At 47.3% G+C, this 19802-nt stretch overlaps 1 protein-coding gene across 2 annotated transcripts in view; it reads right to left on the minus strand.

Moving 5' to 3' along the window:
• Positions 1-18636, minus strand: part of LOC121496136 (synuclein alpha interacting protein) — a 149820-nt gene extending 131184 nt beyond the window's left edge. The window contains exons 1-2 of one of the 2 annotated variants that reach the window (XM_041764427.1): positions 17665-17848; positions 3578-3606 (exon numbers count right to left, since the gene is read on the minus strand). The gene's annotated coding sequence lies outside the window, so the exon portion shown is untranslated. Of the gene's footprint in view, positions 1-3577; positions 3607-17664; positions 17849-18175 lie in introns of those variants that run through there. The other variant, XM_041764428.1, reaches the window with a different exon arrangement.
• Between the last annotated feature and the right edge of the window lie 1166 nt (positions 18637-19802).

The raw sequence follows: 19802 nt of genomic DNA on the forward strand, positions 1-19802 counted from the left end.
AACACTATTAGTTTTGCTACAACTCTGTACCAGACATGAAGGTAAGCACTGAGAACAGGGCAGACATGCATGAGATATGGATGGAGCTCAGCATTAAGGAGCTGTGAGTCTAGTGGAGAAGTCAATAATCTACCACTACGCAGTTGTGGAAACACCTCACCCCAATCTGGGTGGAGGCAGAGGTCAGGGGAAATGAGTTCACAGGGTAAGAAGTCTGGGAACAAGAACAAGACAACCCCTAGGAGACTACTAGACTGGAAATTACAAGCAGCTTCAAGTTACTGAGTCGGTCTAGAGGGGGCTGGGGGATCAGCCATAGGACCCATGAGGCTGGACAGGTGTGCAGGGCCAATTGTGAGGGCTTGGACATCATGCCAAGGATTTTTTATTTTATCCATAGGCAATGAAAACCTACTACAAATTTACTGGCACAGTCAGATATAATCAATTCTAGAAAGATCAACTTGGTAATAGTGTGGGAGCTGATCAGAAAGGGGTAGGGAAGTGTTGAGAGGTTGCTATGGTAACCAAAAGGAACAATGATGACACCTTGAATAAAGATACTAGAAATGTGGATAGAAAACAGTCAATGATGTTGAGAGTAACTGAACAGATAAGGCAAGATTTATTTAGTATTGGAATGCTGGGAGATACTGGGGGGGGGGCTTAAAAGAACAGAGTATTACAGATAATTTCCTTGAAAGCTGGGCCCATTCAATAAACTGAAAAATGGGAGAAGAGCCAAGATTTTGAGGGAAAGGTTGAATTTACTTTGGGGGTATAAACTCTGAGAGCTGATGAAACATCACATTGTCTGTGACCAGAAGACAAAGAGGATCTCTAGCCCTGGGCTAGAGAGAAAAATTTGGAAGTCACCAAGACAGGTGATAGTGAGGTGACAACCTTCAGAATGGATGACACAAGAATCTGTGTAGGATTATTTGTTTAGTATCACTCATTGACAAAGAAACGTAAACTCCCTTTGTATGTAGTGGGAAAGAGACTGAGATTTGGCTCCAGTCATCCTTTTGACATTATGTCCTGCTACTCCACACCATCTATCTTACTGTGAAGTCACATCAAAATACTTTGAACTTTACAAGTCTGTCAGACCCATTGCCCTCCCCTAAATTTTCTGCCTGGTGAACCCTCATTTGGCCCTGAACTCTCAGTCAAATGTCACTTTGCCTGGGAAGTCCTTGATAATCTGATCACCTTCCTGCCCAACTTAGGTGGAGTTCATGGCTCCCTCCTCCTTCCTAATGTAGAATTTGCTCACAACTCTACTCCAGACATTCAAGTGCTTCTCCTCCAGTAGGCAGAAAGTTCACAGAAGGAAAAGACTGCATCTACACAGGGAAAGATACCAAAGCATGTTTACAGAATGACTGTGTAATGTGTCTTCCATCTGCAAACACCATCAGTTACCCTGCTTTAAAGAACCCATGACTACTTCTGTTTGGCGAGCAGCCACAGAAGGTTTTTGGGTACAGTAACGTGATATTTTTGGTATGATCGACTAAGAATTTAATTTTATTCCCACGTTACGAGTACTCATGTCAACACAACTGATGTGGTGACAACAGTATAATCATTTAGAATAATGATTACTATGAATACATTGGTTCTTCTCAGTCAAAATGCCACTGTATTTTACTCAAGGCAAAAAAAAGTAGCCAGAGATGGAATCTAAGCACAAGTAGAAGGCTGAAATGAAGCAGTAGGAAGCTTCATTAGGATCAACCAGGAGATCGTGATGGCACTTTGATGTAAGATCTCACCTTGAAAAAACACTTTAAAGACAATAAATAGACAGATGATAGATAAACAGTTAGCAAACTTTGTATTTGCTAAGTGCTCAATAGGTGAAAAGTATATTCTTCATAATGAAAGAAGGCAGGAAGCCTACCTGGGGGTTGATTTGAAAGCAAACGTGAAAGCATAAAAAGTGATTCAAATGTTCAAGTGGCAATCATTCCTTCTAGAAGCATCAGCAATTCTGGCAACAGGAGATGTGTTTTTTCCCTACTCAGCCCCCTGAACAAAAGGGACAATATATAAATCCTTATTTGGACTGACATCAAAAGGCCTTTCAAATTGCTATTCCTCCCCTGACTCTACTTAATTGTAAAAACGAGACATTTCTGAAATTCATTCTCTCTAGTTTGAGAACACTCACACAATTTTTCCAAGCCACTGAGAGATACATCCATACAGTCTGAAATTTCAACAACTACGACAGATTTATCATCAAATGGAAAGGAGTCACAGGAAGTTTTGTTCTCAAACTGGGCCCCTCACTCTTCAGGGATTTTGTTAGTATTCATTATTGACCAACAGTTTCAGAGTGCACTCTAAGTTATAGACAAGGTGACTCTAAATATCATGGTGACCTATTTTATGTGACTTAAGAAGAACTCGAAGACAGAAGTCAGAAAAATGTGTATATGCATAATAGCTACTATATGAGTATCACAATGCTGGCCTCCCATTCAGCTTTGATTATAGAGATGCACATCTATACCCAAGGGCCTAAAGAAATTCAGTCCTGAGGACCATATATCTTGAAACTACCAGGAGGGCAGGAGTATGAAAACGCTCAGTCCCAGCCCTTAGAGTAATGAAGCTGAAAAGGCTGAGACATCCATGATTCAGCCCAATTATTCTTTAGTGGTCACAAATAGGGTTTGCTACATTAAGCATACCCAATTATCCCAAGTAGGTTATGTTTTAAGTGACTAAATACTTCAAAGTTGTCACTTTCTTTTCCAGATATGTTGTAACTATGTACCCTTTACAGTGAAACCAAGTCAAAAATCTTTAATTTACTTTTTAGCTCTGCCACTGAAGTGCTTGCTGACACTAAGCCTTGATCTTCCTCTCTTTTGCTTTTCCTATTCTTAAACTTTGCAACATGATACTTGCTTTCTTCTCACCTTTTTAAGATGTTAAAACAATGCAGTAGTAATTATTATGGCAAACCCAATACTCCATTAAAAAAAAGAGAGAGAAAAAGAAAAAACATAATGATGATAATGATACCTAATCTTGTTGAGTACTTACAATGAGCCCATCACTGTTTTAAATTCTACCTAAATCAGGTCATTCTCACATGACCTCTGAGACAGGTTCCCAACAGCACACAGGTGGCACACACAAATGCAATGTGAGGGTGGTGTAATAAAGAAGCCATGCACAAAGGTGTGGGCAGGGCTTGGAGTCACTCTAAGAGATGGCACAGTGAGCTAGTAAGGGTCAAGGACAGTGATTACCAGCGTGAAGCATCTGCAGGAGGGCACAGTTACCAGAATTCAGAAAGTACCTGAGGGAGTTGGCTCCCTGCCAGGACCAAGAGGTAACCTGGTAAAGAATCCAGGAAGTCAATAGTTCAAACTCTCTTCCCACTGGCTTGCTCCAGTCCTGATGATGCTTCCCACTGGCCAGACCCAACCAGAAGCCAGAGATAAAGGAGCTGCTGATTTAGTTCAAACATCTCAGCACAGAGAGCAGGTGGAGAAAGGAAGAGAATCAACCTGATATCCTCTCTTCCCATTTATCCCAAGCACCCAAAACTTACCTCGGATAAATGAGGCAATCAATAAGTATCTGTGAGTAAAAGAAGAAATAAGATCAAAATGTCAGGAAGTTCAGTAAGCCTGTGAAATCACACACTGTAAGAGACTGTAATCACACACTGTAAGAGACTGAGCCAAGCCTTGCTCTGAGGGAAAAGCTTCAAGTTCATAAGCAGTATGGGATGCTGCCTCCTATCCACCATCTTTATCCCACACCATTTATAAGCATGCTATTGGGTGTCAGGGGAAACAGGATGGTTGTAAATAATTGCCACCCCCAAGAAACTTGTAATATGTATGCTAGTTTCATTTCACCTTTCTATCTCATTACTGTCAAATCCCCAAATTCCTTTCTTGCAAGAAAAGTTGTGCAATAGCAGGTCTCTCACCTCTTACAAATCCATCACCTATTCCAACTAGTGGTTGAGCAGTGACACCTTCCATCCCATGGCATTTTGCCCACTCGTTTGATAGTGTCTTGCCTTGGAAGGATGTTCTGAGTATATGTAACACAAGTGACTCATGCTTATCTTTGAGAGAAGTCCTTGGCCTCTATTTACAGCAACAGACTAAGGCGTATGTCTCATAATATTAATACATTTACTTTCAAGACACGTTGAAGGGTTCATTTATTCAGCCAACATACTATATGCTGGTCACACAGTGCATACTTGAGACTATGCTAGATACTGGAAAACAATTCTTACCAAAATCAACAACTACTTCGTATAGTAATGAGTCAACAGTTATACAGAGGGAAGCGAAAAATGTGTTAATTACTGAGAGGTCTTGGGCACACATCTGGGATTACAGTCATGATCCTGTCCCTTGGCAGCACACTCCTTTCCTTTTCCCCAGGAGAACTTAGATACAGGCTGAAACTCTATAATACGTATCCTAACCCTGATGTTGTTCCTGGAGACAATCAAGTGTTCTACTATTTTTCCATCTCTTAAAAAGGGCTTCTGCTTTGAAATTCTGGCTTCATATATAAGCACCTGCTTCAAACAGATCAATTAGTAATTTTTCCCTGTGGGTTTTTTCTCAATTCTACTTTTGAGCTTGAGGAGACCACTCTTTGCTGCCTGATCCGGACTGAAATAGCACATAGAAGTCTTTCGTCTTTTCAGGGACAAGGCAAGTGAGCTGGCACAGCAACTCCCTTTCATGCTGTGCAAGCATTAGCTTTGCATTTTTAAAAACTATTGTACAATGTGTCATGCAGTGAGGTTTGCCAAGGGGAGAGAAAGGAGAAAAAAAAAAAAAAGAATAGCGGAGTTGGTTTCCTACATGCAAGTTTTAATGACTCTGGAAAACATCAACCTGTATCAAATTTCTGTACTAATTTCACAGTTTCCCACAAATGGCAAGAATGCAAAACTGTCAATTAGCCTCGTGGTAATTATATTTTAAAGAGCCATTCCTTTTCTTGATAATTCTAACAAATGAAAAAATTCAGTTCATTAAAAACCCAAACACTTGATGATGTTTATTTCATCTAAGAGCTCATGGTAAAATCACCCTTCTCAACATCTCCCAAATGTTTACTCAGGTGCACACACCTGTGTTTTCTGTCACCAAAAAAGGCTCTGAGCGTGCAGGGTTTCTGCTATATGACATTCATTTACATACATCATGAAACAGAAACTGAGAAGAAGCCATCAAGTCCATGCTGGGAGAAGCCCACATCCCTCTCCTTACCAAATCAATCAGCAGCTTACAAAGAGCTCTGCTATTTCCTAGCAACATGAGTAAACATGGTGCTATATCCAGCTCCCAAGATTTGTAACCATGTTAATCTGTGAGTACTCAATTTAATTAAAGATTAGACTTTTAAATTGTATTTTTAGTGCACAACAGTACTGCTAAATTATGATGATCAGCAGTTAAGTGTGCTTATGTCTGCAGAACCCGGGGAATGAAAATGAATCATTTATTTCCATCTTGATATGACTGCTCTTCTCTGAGGCGCTATTCTCTGAGTTCACAGGACTTGGAGTTCATTGGAATTCGATGGTTAAAACACAGCTTGGAGACCTCATTTATGAAAATTCCTTTAAACCTTTCACCACTTTGACAGATCCAGTCCAAGTACACCGAGCCAATTCAAAAGTAGCTCTCAGCCTTTTTATAGGTTTTCAATTACACCAACACAGCACACCAGAGCCGTCGCGTTGGACAAAGTACATTACAGTCACTGAGAGGCACAAGTTCCTTTTTAAGAGACTCAAATGAAAGCAGCATTCTCAAAACTGGAGCCAGCAGATGTAAAGCCTTGTCTGTCTCGAACCATCCTTGACTTATGAAGGAAGGGATCTTCAAATTACTTAAACGTGGCTAGTGTCTAGCTATCTATCATATGACGTATATGAAGTAGGCTATGATTTTTTTTTTAACTTTTCTAGAATCTACTTTACAAAATACTGGCAAGCTACCTTTGTCTTCAAACTGTTCCAAATAGTTTAGCTGAGGAATTGTTCAAACATTTTCTAAGGTTCTTTCATCCCCGCCCCGCCTCCTCATAGTGTGTCACAGCAGGATTTACTTTTTCCTGGGTGAGCTCTGAGAAACAAAACCTCCAAGCAGGTCAATGAGCTTTTTAGGTTGAAACCGGTCATCAGCGTTAAAACAGTTTATGCCTGATTCCATTTTCTACTTCAAGGCGCTCCTTAATTGGACCATGCTCTCCTCTGAAACAAGGATCCCGTAAGATACTTATATGACTTAACAGATCAAGCAGTAATATTTTCTTCCATTTTCAAACCATGCATTTATTTGAATATGTGGTTAGTATGGCTTTATGGGAGTGCCAATCTTTGAGACATGGTTATATGAATTATTTTAAGTGACATTTACCGTTAGGGGTAAAGTGGACAAAACACGCACATGCACATTAGTGGGTTTGAAGCACTTGCAAAATTTAAAAACTGTGTGTGCAGATGCTAATTTACTCAGGATATCACTCTCCCATTCTCCCCAAGGAGGCATGATGACTCTGAAACCACTGGAAACAGAAAGCTCTCATGATGATGACTCTTACAGTTCCTTGACACAGCAATTTTTCCCTGGATATTGAATGTTCTGGATATCAGTTGGCCTTTTTTTTTTTTTTTTTTTTGTATTTGGTCTATCCTATTGGTTTGGGTGGTTGTTGTTGTGTTATCCTGTTAAATAAAACCTTTAAGTATTAACATACTGGGCTGTGTGCAAGTTGCCCTAGGGCTCAACATTAAAAGAGGTGAAGTCTGAAGCTAAACCAAACAGGCAGAAGCTCAGAAGAATTCTAGGCTGGGACATCCCTTTTCTCTGTAGAGGCTTCCAATCCATCCAGTCTGACTCAAACACAGTTTTGGGGCACTGGACAGAGCCAGGTGGTGACAGGCAAAGTGAGGTCACACTAGGCAAGCCCTCACACACCAATGCCTGCAGTTCCTAGGGTAACAGACTTTCCTCATTTGCTAATGAATTAATTCCCAATGCATGGAATGCCAACCTTGGACCACTTAAACATTGCCTTCCTCACTGGGGGCAGGAAGATGACAGATGAACTCCCTACCCTTAGGAGCCCACAATCGGGGGCGCAGTCAGCTATGGCCAACAGGGGCCACAGAGGCCATTCCAGCTAATTGCTGAAGGAGCCAGAGGCCGCAGTCGCTGAGTCTGCCCTTAGGACTCCCCACGCCTCCTCAGAGCCCAAGCTTGGAGTCCACTATGGGAGCCACAAGCCACATGTGGCTACGGAGCATCACAAGTGTGTCCAGTGTCTGAGTTAAAAATAAAATACACACCAAATTTCAAAAAGTATGGAAAGACTGAAAGGTATCTGGTTAAGAATTTTTTTTTATATTATGTGTAGAAATGCTAATATTGGTGATATACTGGGTTCAATAAAATATATTACTAAAATGAATTTCAACCTGCTTCCTCTTACTTTTCTTAATGTGCTTGCTAGAAAGTCTGAAATTACCTAAGTGGCTCACAGTCACGGATCTATTATTTCTATACTGCCGGTTCTGTTCTAAGCAGCCACAACTCTTGAGGAAAAAACCTGGGAGGCTGGCTCGGGTAGGGGGGCAAGTAGGGGTGCAGGTGGGTGAGTAGGGAGAAAGAACAGTGCCGGAAAGAGCACCCAGGGGTGCCTCTCAGGGGCTGCAGAGACGGAGCAGGGGCTGGCAGTGTGTTTGCTTCCTGAGCAGTACATACTTGCCAGATTCATTTGCAGCAGCAAGACTGCAACATAAAGACCAAAAATGACAATAATCACATCACAAATAAAAATAGAAGCAGACTGTGCTTTAGAGGGAGCCATGCTCTGCTGGGGACCAGACCAACTAGCCAGCTTGGGCTGCACCCCATCTGGCCAGTCACTTGGTCACTCTGCCTCTCATCTGCAAAGAAGGAGGGGGGGCTAAGATGCACGGGTGTGCCGGGGTCCCTGTTACTCTGTCTACGAAGTCTCTGGAAATCTGAAGCACTCTCTACATCCTAGAGGAAGGAGGAGAGTGCTACAGAAGGAGACACCTATGTGCCTAGAGATGTAAAGCTACAAAGAATGGAAAGTGGAGTAGAATCAATCCTTTACATTTCCTTGTTCCTAAAATAATTGTACTCGATGAATGAAAGGAAGCTGCTGGAAATGAGGACCCCTGTTCCCGGCTAGATATAGACTAGACGGGAATGCCATGAGCTAGGGAACCCCATCTATGTGCTTGCTGCTGTGACCGTAGCTCTGAGAGGTGCCCAGCATACAGCAGGTTCAAAATAACTGTCTATGGGGGGTGGGGGTGGGTTTTCCAATGAAGACTTTGCAGCCGGGTTTGCGGTGGAGTTCCCATGCAGTTAATGTTTCCGAGTGCGCAAGGAGCCCTCAGCAATGGGCAAGGAGCTCACCTAGGCCAGGGCTGGCAGCAGTGCTGCATCTCAGAGGATGGTGTCCGCTCAGTGTGTGAGCTGTCATCACAGGGGAAGGCTGAGAGGTGCAAAGACCTTGCCCACCCTGTGGGCTCTGGCTTGGGTGAGTCCCGGAGGCTCCTGCAGCAGAAGTGGCCCTACTACCCACTTCCAACAGGGAGTCAGGGCAAACAAAGGCTCGGAATTACCTGGGGCCCAGCTTCTCTGTGCAGGGAGGTAAGAGGAGCAAGGTTGGAGGCTACGTGCTGTAGCAGGTGATGCAGGTGATGCAGGTGCAAGTTATTGCCTTTGATGGCGCTCTCGCCACTTGGTAGCTGGGGGAACTGAGTTCCTCCCCTAACTTCATTCCCCACCTCCCTTCCAACAGGGCTCATCATCCACATCTTAGACGGGTGGTTAGCTGCTCTGTACTTTCAGAAAGGACTGGCACGGGGTAAACTCCCTAAGTAGTGGCCTGCAGCACAAGGTAAATGTACTACAACGGCTAGTATCTTTCTTCTGGATCACAGCTTTGAAATAAGGTTTCTAACCTGGTGTCTGTCCACAGCAAATCCACAAATGGGCTTCCACAGATCCTGGAAACCCCTGAATTCAGATGTGTGGGTGCACATCTATTTTCTTCAAGGAAAGTACCCATAGCTTTCATCTAAACCTCAACAGGCTTCCAGACTAAAAACAGGTAAAAAAAAATAAAAATAAAAAAATAAAACATTGAGTTTATGTGGCTTCCAAAACTTTAATGAAAGTTTTGATGAAACTTTCTGATGAAAGCTATGGCTACTTTTACCTATCTATGGACTTCGTTTCTTTCATTTTTTTAATGATTTTATTTATTTATTCATGAGAGACACAGGGAAAAGCAGGCTCCCTGTGGAGAGCCCAATGCAGGACTTGATACCAGGACCCCAGGATCACACCCTGGGCTGAAGGCAAACACTTAACCACTGAGCCACCCAGAGATCCCCTATGGACTTCATTTCTGAGGGAACCTCAGAACTAAGACTTCAATCTGGCTATTCAGGAGGCTTGCATTATTATACATAGCAGAAACCTTCATAGGAGGCTTTTATTATCTGGCAACTACAGAATCATAGAATGTCTTCTAAAGTAGACATTCATTTTAATTTCACCTACAGGACTGGAATATTCACTGCTTCTTAAATTTATTTATAAGATGTTATTTATTTATTCATGAGAGACACAGAGAGATAGGCAGAGACATAGGCAGAGGGAGAAGCAAACTCCCTGTGGGGGGGCCTGATTCAGAACTCGATTCCAGGACTCTGGGATCATGACCTGAGCCCAAGGCAGATGCTCAACCACTGAGCCACTCAGGTGCCCCTTTAATGCTTTAAATACATATTTCTCCAAAGCCTTTTTGACATATTCAAAGGCCAAGGGAGGCAGGTGGCATGTTTTATTCTTAGGAAGTGGTCATTTCATGTTAGAGCAATAATAACAAAAATCATAATGAATTGGAAGAGCCCAATCAAAGTTTGATTGTACTCCTCAACAACCTAGAGAAGTGTCTGACAGATGGGCAATCTCCAGGACGAGGGCTTATAGTGGTAAGCAAGCCTGTTTGACTCTGTAAATCTTAATTTCCTTGTATGCAAAAAAAGGATGGATCATGGTAATACCTCCTTCCTAGGGCTGCTGTGAGAATTAATAAGAAAATAATTGTAAGTCATTTGTTAAGCACCCAATGCAGAGTAAGTGCCTCATAAATATTAACTATTAAATAACCTCTTTTATGGCTGGAAAAAAAAAGTATTCCTCATCTGATCTCTGAGCCACACATTCTAGCTTCCAGACTGACTTTGGGCCACTGTTATCTTTCAGTGTCTTCTTTGAGGTAACTGTTAGAGACCAAGCAGGCAATGAGCATACCAAGTTCCGGGGAAACCGTTAAAAAGTGTCTGAGCAGCAATTTCAAAGAGAACCTGCTTTTGTAGCCAACATTCTGGGATGCAAATTTAGGAATTGGGCTAAAGGAAACAGAAGAAACCTTGAAAATCACCAAGATGAATGACTCAGCACAGAGTTTTCATTCATTGCTCTAAAGCTTCTTGAGCACGTTTGTGGTGTAGAGCCCCACACTAGGCTCAGGGATACAGAAAGACGGAGCACCGTGCAGCTGTCTCAGTCAGCACCCTGGGAGAGGGAGTCGTAACACATAGTGGAGAACCACACAGCAAAGTAGATGCAGGGCTGGGCAGGCCCCCGGGGGGGTTCAGCAAAGGCTTCTTGCAGGAACAACGCTTGGATTGAGTGTGGAAGGAGGAGTGGATGTTCAAAGTCAAGGAAGTCAAGAAAGGAGAAAAGATTCATTCCGTAGTGACAAAAGCACAGGCAAAAACATGATAATGAGAGAAAAATGGAGCACGGAGGGACCTTCAGGTGGCACAATTCAGCTCCAGGATAATGTGGGCAGCTGGAAGAAACCTTGCTGAACACCTCCCTCCTTCTCACCCACTGTTGGCCACAGGAGGCAGGGTCCCCATTTCATGGGGAACCACAGGAACCATGGGGAACCACAGGAACCATGGAATTCAGTTTCGGGAGCCTGGTCTTCCCCCACCCCCCAGGGTTATGGAGTTATGAATTGCTCTGAGGCACTTCCTTGATTCGATTTTATCCATTTGTTCTTTAGAAAGAGCACTCCGGCCATGGTGGGGAGGAAGGCATTGAAGTAGAGAGACTGGATGTGGAATTATCAGAGGGGACTTGTGCAGGGTGAAACAATGAGGCTCTAACTCTAAACTGACAGGGGAAAGAGTAAGACAGAGACAGAGGAGGAAGTCCCGGTGACTGGGTGGAGGTGAGATCAGGACCTTTCCCAGGTTCACGGCTTGGGGGGAGAGTAAGAGGATGATGTGTCCGCCAGGAAAAACAGATGGCAGAGCCATCTACTCTTTTGCTTGCATGGCACCCACTCTATTCGATACTTTCTGTTTAAGAACCACCCCTTTCCTGCTCTGAGGGCAGCTGGTTTAGTGCAGGTTTTGCTGACCACCTTACCATGCAGCTCCTATATCACCCCATCTGCCCCCTGGCCTCCACACACAGATGGCTCCTCCCATTCCCAAGGACTCCAGGCCTGGGCACATCATCAAGGACAAGCCAAGTCATATGTTTCAAATCCCCGGCCATAGAAGCTGGTTCAGGGATGGGCATGTGCCCACTAATTAGAGTTAATCCCAAATTATTCTCTTTTCCTGAAGGGGTTAAGCTTGAAGCTGCTGATGGCCATTTTACCACCATTTTGCCACCACCCAAATCAGAATTGGATTCTTTCTGAACTTTTCCCAGACAGGAGCCAATACATGCCCCTTCCGGCTGGAGCAAGTATAAACCGGGTTTCTGTGACCTGCAGCCAAGAGCCCTGATAAAGATAAGAAGAAAATTGTGTCTCAAAAAAGAAGAGTCTACTTCTGTGAATGATGGCTTATAAAAACCCACATTACTGAGACAACTGTACCTTGAAACATCTGAATCTAAGAAAGACATTTCTGGACTTTATAGCAAATTCTACTGTGACTAATGAAAGGCCAAACCAGACTGCTTTAGAAAATGTTACTGCACCAGATAACGGCACACTCACTCATTAACTTAACATTTACTGAATATCTTCAGGGTTCTCAGACTTGTACAAAAGAAACTATAAAAGTGTGTGTTTGGATTTGAGCTGGTCCATCCAAGGTCCTGCTGTAACGAGCAGCTGTGCGTGCTGTTCAGACTAATTGTGCGATGTTAGAGAGGCCAGGTGTTTGTCTGGCCCACAGCTGCGCTCGATGGTAAGGACGCCACCTGAATTTCAGACTGGCCATCAATAAAACAAGGCTGGCGAAGCGGCACCTCAACTGAGCCCTTAGGTGAAAAAGCGGTGAACGTCTTTTGAACTCCTCTCCCCTCTAATAAAACAACCAAAACATTTATGGAGGAGCCTGGATGAGGCATGACACTGGACCTTCTTTCTCTACTCTCCTGCCATGAAAAGACCCCGACACCAGCATGGGTTTAGCTATTATTAACGTACCCACAGCTCTACATAAGTATGCCTGAATCCTGTCCCCTAGTCTCAGGGGCTAGGAATAAATGGTCCAGGGTTTATTTCTGGTGGGCATTTGTTGGTTTTGCTACCCTGCATCCATTCCCACCTCTGAGATCAGTACTCCATTGTTCTCTGAGGAAGCATCTACCGACTGCCCATCGTGTGCCCCCTTCTGCCAAACAACGTGCCCAGCCAAGCAGTATGAGTGCCTTTAAAACTGGGCCAAAGGTTTTTTTCTCTCTCTCCGATCTCAGGTCTCTGAGATCATGACCTGAGCTGAAACCAAGAGTCAGACGCCCAAACAACTGAGCCACCCAGGCACCCCTAAAGGTTCTCTCCTTGCTGGTCTGCCAAGTGCAAGGGCAGACCTTTAGCTGTGGGTTGCAGAAAAACAAACATGGGTTTCTACTCCCGCGACCCCACAGCAGTTCCGATTCCATCCTGAAAGTGGTTCTTCTGACTTCCCTCTGACCCGTGGGGGTGTCCTCCAGGTTGTCTTCTGTTTTCTGCTGCTTTTCTTGAGAGAAACTCAAGTCTATACAATTCGCTGCAATTTAAGCACTAAGCACTAGCTAACGTTCATAGCATACTCTGCAGCTTATAAAGTACTTTCACATTCAATTTATCTCTTTTGATCAGCCTTTCTGGAACTGAATTTTTCTCCTCCCCCCAAATAAATCACTTACTCATTTCTCTATTTCTCACGACGGCACACTTGTTCCTTCAGCCACTTAAGCTTTTGAAAATCTCAGAATGATTTTGACTGGAGGCTCTCAATAATGCCCTGTCATCAGTCACCTAATCCTAAAATATGGGATCTCCCAGAGTGATGCCTTCCTTTCCATTGTTTCTGCCTCTACTTTTGCCAGAGCCTTCCTCACCTTCAAACAACGGTCTGCTGATTCTGCCACCAGTCTACCGTCTCCAAACAATCCTGATGCCACTGGTAGAAGGCTGTGACTAAAATTTTACCATCCTTGCATTATTCCTCAACTACCTAAGGTTTACAGAACAGAGAATATGGGACAATGATGTACAGGTCATTTCCTAACCTAAATTCTGGGCTGCCCACAAGTAGGCTCCACTAATCTCTCCCGTCTTCTAAGTATGTTCTTCCTTAGTAAAAAAACAAACAAACAAACAAAAAAAACAAAAAACATTTGGCAGAACAAGGGTTCAAACATGTAGTAAATTGGGGGGGGGGGCTACAGTTTTTTGTGGCTGCCTCTCATTTTAATTGGAGTCTTTCTAGACCCCTCGAAGGCATGGTGACCTTGTGATCCCATCTGACCAATGGGACAGTAACATAGGCTTCAAACTTGCTCTCTTGCTGCTCTTGGTACAGTGTTTGTTCTGTAAAGAAGTCCAACTTAATCTGCTAAAAACTGGGAGGTATGTGTCCTGGTCACCGGTTAACGTGGCTAACAGCATAACTGCCAGATATAACTGTGAAGCCATCCTAGATCATCCTGCCATCAGCCCACCCACTAGTGGACTGAAGATGTCTGAGGCAACCCTGTCAAATCGGCAGAAGAACCACCCAGCTGAGCTCAACCCAAACCGCTGAGCACAGAATCATGAGCTTTAGTAGTCGCTTTAAGCAACTGCATTTTGGGGTGATTGGTTATGCAGCAACACATAACTTATAAAACATCTGAGCTGATTAGGTCATTTTATCCTCAGAATTCCTTTCCAATTACTAGTTAGCATCTTGGGGGCTGGATCATAAAGTATCTTTCATGTTTCCTATGTCTTCCAAGTGCCTTGTGAAGAGACTGTGCATTTTGTATTTTTATATGCCACAAATGCACAAAGGGAATACATTGTAACTAATCAGGAATCAAACAGTGCTTTTCCAGGGCCCAGCCATCGGTCTTATCAACTCCTAGTCATCATTTCAACACATATTTTGATCATTAACATTTAAAGCTTGAAAGAGGGAAGACGCAAACCATAAAACAGGAAATCTAGTTATCTCATCCACGTGAAGTGCAAAATCATGCAAAGCATATATCACAAAAGTAACCTATTTATTGATTCATTTTCAGTAAATTACTCCTTGTAGCTAAATCTGCATATCAATTAAAGGGGGCACAAGTAAACAAATATATAAGGGTAAAAGTTTCACAGAAGCAATTGTTTCATTTTCACCAGGATATTATTGTTCTCCCAAGACACATATTTCTCCTATGTGGTTTGCAACTATAACCTGACAGACTGCCAAAAACAAGGCTTCTCTTCTAAGAGTGTCACAGATTCTCTTGTTGCTGTTCAATTAGATTTTGCATTTAAAAGAGAATTTCCCTTGTGTTTCTTATAATAGTGCACCTGCTCCTTGGGAGATTTCCTCTCTTGACAAGCAATGCCTTAAATCTGGCAAGAAAAACAGCTCCAGGCTTTCTCTGATAATATCAAAGATCATTTGTTTGTATTAGACGTTTGTGTGGGTTTCCCTCCTCTTAAGAGCAGTAAAGTACTACTACAATCCCTTCCAAAACAACAGCACAAAGTTTCTTGGCCTCTGTTCTACATTTCCACCCACACCTGCAGCAGAACAGCTGCCTGGAATTAGCAAAGCTGCGACATGGTGTAGAGAGAGATTCATTTGCTCTGGTCACTTCCTTTCGGACATCAACACATGGTAAATGTCAAATCAATAAATGTAGCATCACTTGGAATCTACTCTGTTGTAGCCTTTCCTCACGAAATGCTTCCTATGGAAAAAATGAAGCTTGTAAGCTTGAATGTATTCATTCAAGGTAATATCCCTTATTTTTTATATATCGTTTCTGAGATGTCTAAACGATCCTTAAGAGAGGCACCATCATCTTCTTTCCGAACCTAGACCTGGGAACTCCTTCGTATTTGGTTATGGGTGATCTTCAGTTAAAACTGCGTCCTGAAGAGCCTTCTGTGATGGACAGCAAAATGTCACACCTCCTTCAAATAGTTTTAAGAAGCCCTTAAAGCTGTCTCCCTACACTCTGACCACACTGAACTTAAATTAACATTCAGCTGCTACAGGAGTAGCCAGTAGATGTTCCCCCCCCCCCCCCACCAAAGTGAACACATTAGCATACTGCTTTCCTAGACCTTGTTCTCTTTGCCTTTTAAAATTTCAATATGTACAAATGAAATACAGATTTCAACCCATTCCCAATTGGGATGTCTGCTCCGTAATAAGAGAAATAGGTTTTTTGCCTTCCTGCAGATTCAGCAAGGAAAGTGGTGCTTGAGAATTACGTGTTTAGAGTGACACCTTGGAGAACTGACATACTCTGCACACATGTAATCCTCATAAACCTCCCCAGGCAGCCCTTATTTCATTTTTGCAAACTGCACCCTGGCCGGGCTCCACAGCACGTGGTGTGTGGGTAGCCTGTCCTGCACCGAGCGGCCGGCTCTCCCTTCCTCTGGGCTCTCGCCTGCCTCCAGGCTCTTTGATGGGCACTTGTCAGTAATAGTCCGGAGGAGTGGGGAGGCCCAGCCGCCGGCCGGGGAAAAACGGACACCGACAGTAATGCTTCCTCAATGAACTTTCCCAAGGAAAGCAACGTCCCCGCAGGAAAAAACAACACGTTCCCTCCACCGCCCCCCACCCCCCCCCCGCCCTCCTAGCGGCCCATTGAAAATGAGCAACAATGCTGTTGCCTTTTTGTTTCGTCAAGACTTTCTTCGCTGCAAGCAGTAGCGTGCTCCTCAAAGAATGCTAGTATTTCCTGTGGAAACTGTATGGCTGCCAGGAATGGCTCGTAATTTTCCCCCTCTTTTCTTTTCGTAAAAATGAAATAAACAAAACGTGGCATTTGACAATAGCCAAAATGCCAGCTCACCTCACTCACCACCTGCAGATGAAAGTCATCCGCAGCGGGGAAGGCCGAGAGAGGCACATTCCCGGCTGAGATGGGCGCGGACGAGCCTGGGACGCGGGACAGCGCCCGGGGCAGCTCCGAGCCCGGCTGCACCGCGGCCCGCGAGCCCCGGGAACGCGCGGGGGCTCCCCTGGGCCGCAGCAACCGCGGGGCCCTCGGGCGCGTTTCTCGGGGTCGCTATTTGCTACTGGCGCTGGTAGTTACTTCGCCCCTCGCTACTGGGCTTCGGGAGCCGGGGCACTGCCCATCGCTGCCTCCCAGGCGACGTGCGGCGGCGGCAAGGCTCACGAGCACGCGGCACCGGCAGAGGAAGAACAATCCTGCGGCCGCCGGGCGGGGGCTGCCCCCCTTCCCCGGAGTGGAGCCGCCGCCGCCGCCGCCGCCGCCGCCGTTACTATAGAGACCTGCCCCCAAACCCGCTCTGCGGGGCCGCCGCCGCTGCCCGGGCCGCCGGGGCTCGCGGCACAAAGGGGGCCGGGGGCTGCGGGGCTGCGGGGCTGCGGGGCTGCGGGGCGACCCCCGCCGGGGCGCCCGCTGCAAACTTGGAAACCCCCCGCCTCCCCGCCGCGCCCGCCGGGACCGCCGGGGCCGGGACTCACCGGGGCCGGGACTCACCGGGGGCGCCCGGCGCGCCGGCGACTCGGGAGCGCGGACCGACTGACGGACGCGCGGGTGGACGGCGGCGGCGGCGGCGGCGGGAAGCGCCGCAGCGGGCGCGGGAGCGGGAGCGGGCGCGGGCGCGGGAGCGGGCGGCGGAGGCGCTGCCGCGGCCCCGCTACGTCACAATGCGGCCGGGCCGCCGGCGCCGCTCCCCCGGCCCCCAACGGGCGCGCGCGGGCGGGGGCAGCCCCGGGGCGAGCGGGCTCGCGGCCGGCGCGGGGGGCGCACCGCGGGGGGGCGGGGGAGGGGGCGGCGGGGCGGGGCGCGGCCACACCGCCCGGGCTGCGGGAGCCGCCGCGCGCCCCGGGTCCCCGCCCCCCCCCCCCGGGCCGCGGGTCCCGCGCCCCCTGACAGCGACCCTCCCTCCGGCCCGGCCCCCGCCCGCCCGCTCCGGCCCGCTCCGGCCCGCGAACCTGCGCTTCCCCGTGCACCTTTCCGGCCGCTCACCTCGGCCGCCCTTGCAGCCTCCCAGCGGGGCTGCGCTCCTCCCCTCCTACTTTTGCCCCCGCTCCCCTCCCTCTGTCTCCCCCGCCCCCCGCGCTCCCCCTCCCGCTCGGCGGCCTCTCCCCCTGGAAATGCAGTCGCCCCTCACCGGGATCCACGCGTCAGCCGCTGCCACCTCGTTGGTCCCGCAAACGGTCCGGCGGTGCAGCCTGAACCGGGAAGAGGGACCGGGGAGGGGAAGCGGAAGGTGGGCACGGTCCTGGGACACCGCGGAGCCCGAGCAGCCCTGGCAGAGGCTGCGGCGCTGGCACGGAGTCCCCGCCCCCGCCCCGCCCCCGCCCCCCCGCGCCCCAGGCCCCCCCCGCGCCCCAGGCCCCCCCGCCCCCGCCCCCCCGCGCCCCAGGTCCCCCCGCCCCAGGCCCCCCGCCCCCCGCGCCCCAGGCCCCCCCCGCGCCCCAGGTCCCCCCGCCCCAGGCCCCCCGCCCCCGCCCCCGCCCCCCCGCGCCCCAGGCCCCCCCGCCCCCGCCGCCCCCGCGCCCCAGGCCCCCCCGCGCCCCAGGCCCCCCGCCCCAGGCCCCCCCGCCCCCCCGCCCCCGCCGCCCCCGCGCCCCAGGTCCCCGCCCCAGGCCCCCCGCGCCCCAGGCTCGCCCCTCCCGGACCTCGCCGGCCGGTGGATGGCGGGACGGCAAGGGGGCTTGGCCCGGGACGTCCCTTGCTGGAGCGTGGGTGCTGGATGGAGACTTCGGTCGGAAAGAATGGCTCTTTAGTTCGACGACGCTCCATCTGCCGCGGGCCCTACGGTCCTAGGAACTTGACTTTCGGCGTCTTTCTCCTGATGGGGGGCGGAGGCGGGGGGCTGGAGGGGCGTGTGGCCAGCCCGCGGCGGTGACCGCCTCTTTCCCTCCTTATTTCCGAAATGAAATCAGGGAGAGTGGAAGCATTTATGGTGACCTTGGCTCAGGACCGTCTCTCTTTTGCCCTTTGGAAAGCTTTAAATGGTTTTACGGACTCTCCCTCCCAGGAGAGATGACTCGGAGAAGTTCGCTCCGCAGAGCCCCGGAGGGCCGCCGGCTCGGCTTGGGCTCCGGCGCGGCTCCGGCGCGGCTCCGGGTGTGGCCGCTTGCCTGACGTTGCCCCAGAGAAAAGTGTGAGGAAGCGAGTTCTCGTCCCTCCAGCCTCTTTGTTCCCTGGCCAGGTCCCAGGCAGCGGGAGTGGCGCCACGGTCCCGGGAAACTCTGCGCTTATCTGGGCTAACGGCACTGGGGATGCGTAGCATGTGTGAGCCTGTCATTGGAAATACATCATCGATAATGTATTTGCCGCGTAGAATAACGTAGTAGATAGTAATAGCCTAGAAGAGCGTATTATTACATATGTTAATGTTGATATATATTTAATACATAGCAACCAGACACGACCTGGTTGTGCAAAACCGAGTTCTCCCCGTGACCAGGGCAGTACCGTACACGGTGCCTGCGGAGTCCGGGGGCCGCTCTGCTGGCAGGGGCCAGGCAGACTGGAGGGTTGGGAGAGCAGGGCCGCAGCCCAGCTCTGGACCTGTTTGCACAAGTACAACGATTACAGAAATGAGGACTACCTTAAAGGCCAGCAGAAGACATTTCACATGCTTGTAATTTGATTTCCTATTAAGAAATTAAATTTCTCTTTCTCTGCTCTTTGACATAAACTGCCAGAAGTGTGTCCTGCAGTGCTGTAATCTGTGTATTGTAATTCATCATATATAAGACTTTAAGTACATGCGTGGAAAGTGGCTTCACAATTTTAAAAACACACATTATCCCTCCGTAAAAAAATATAAAGTCAGATGACATCATATGGCACTAAAAATACTTGAAAATATTGGGCTTAATTCATTCACATCTGGTTAAAATAAAAATACTGTTTTTTGTGTTTTCCTTTTTTTTTTTTTTTTTTTGCCTAGTATAAACTCTGAGAAAAGCACATTTTGCTTCCATCCAGTAGATATGGATGGAAATTGGTGTCATCCTTGACGAGATCTACAGAGAGCATAGTTCTACTGCCATCCTATTAAATATTTTGGTATTTACCACCCATTTTGATAAAGCAGATTTTAATTATTGAAGGAGTAATTTGTTGAAGAATAGTAAATACACATCTTTTCCCCACTTCCCTGAACATCAACTAGCTCTAACAATGAGCCAAGTGTGAACACACTTTAAATGGTTCAACAAGAAGGGGACCGATGGTGTCGCTTGTACAGAAAATGGGTTGTCCCAGGAAAAAAAAAAATTATCTTTCTGTGTA

This window comes from Vulpes lagopus, chromosome 7 (genome assembly GCF_018345385.1).
Source record: "Vulpes lagopus strain Blue_001 chromosome 7, ASM1834538v1, whole genome shotgun sequence".
Taxonomy (NCBI): domain Eukaryota; kingdom Metazoa; phylum Chordata; class Mammalia; order Carnivora; family Canidae; genus Vulpes; species Vulpes lagopus.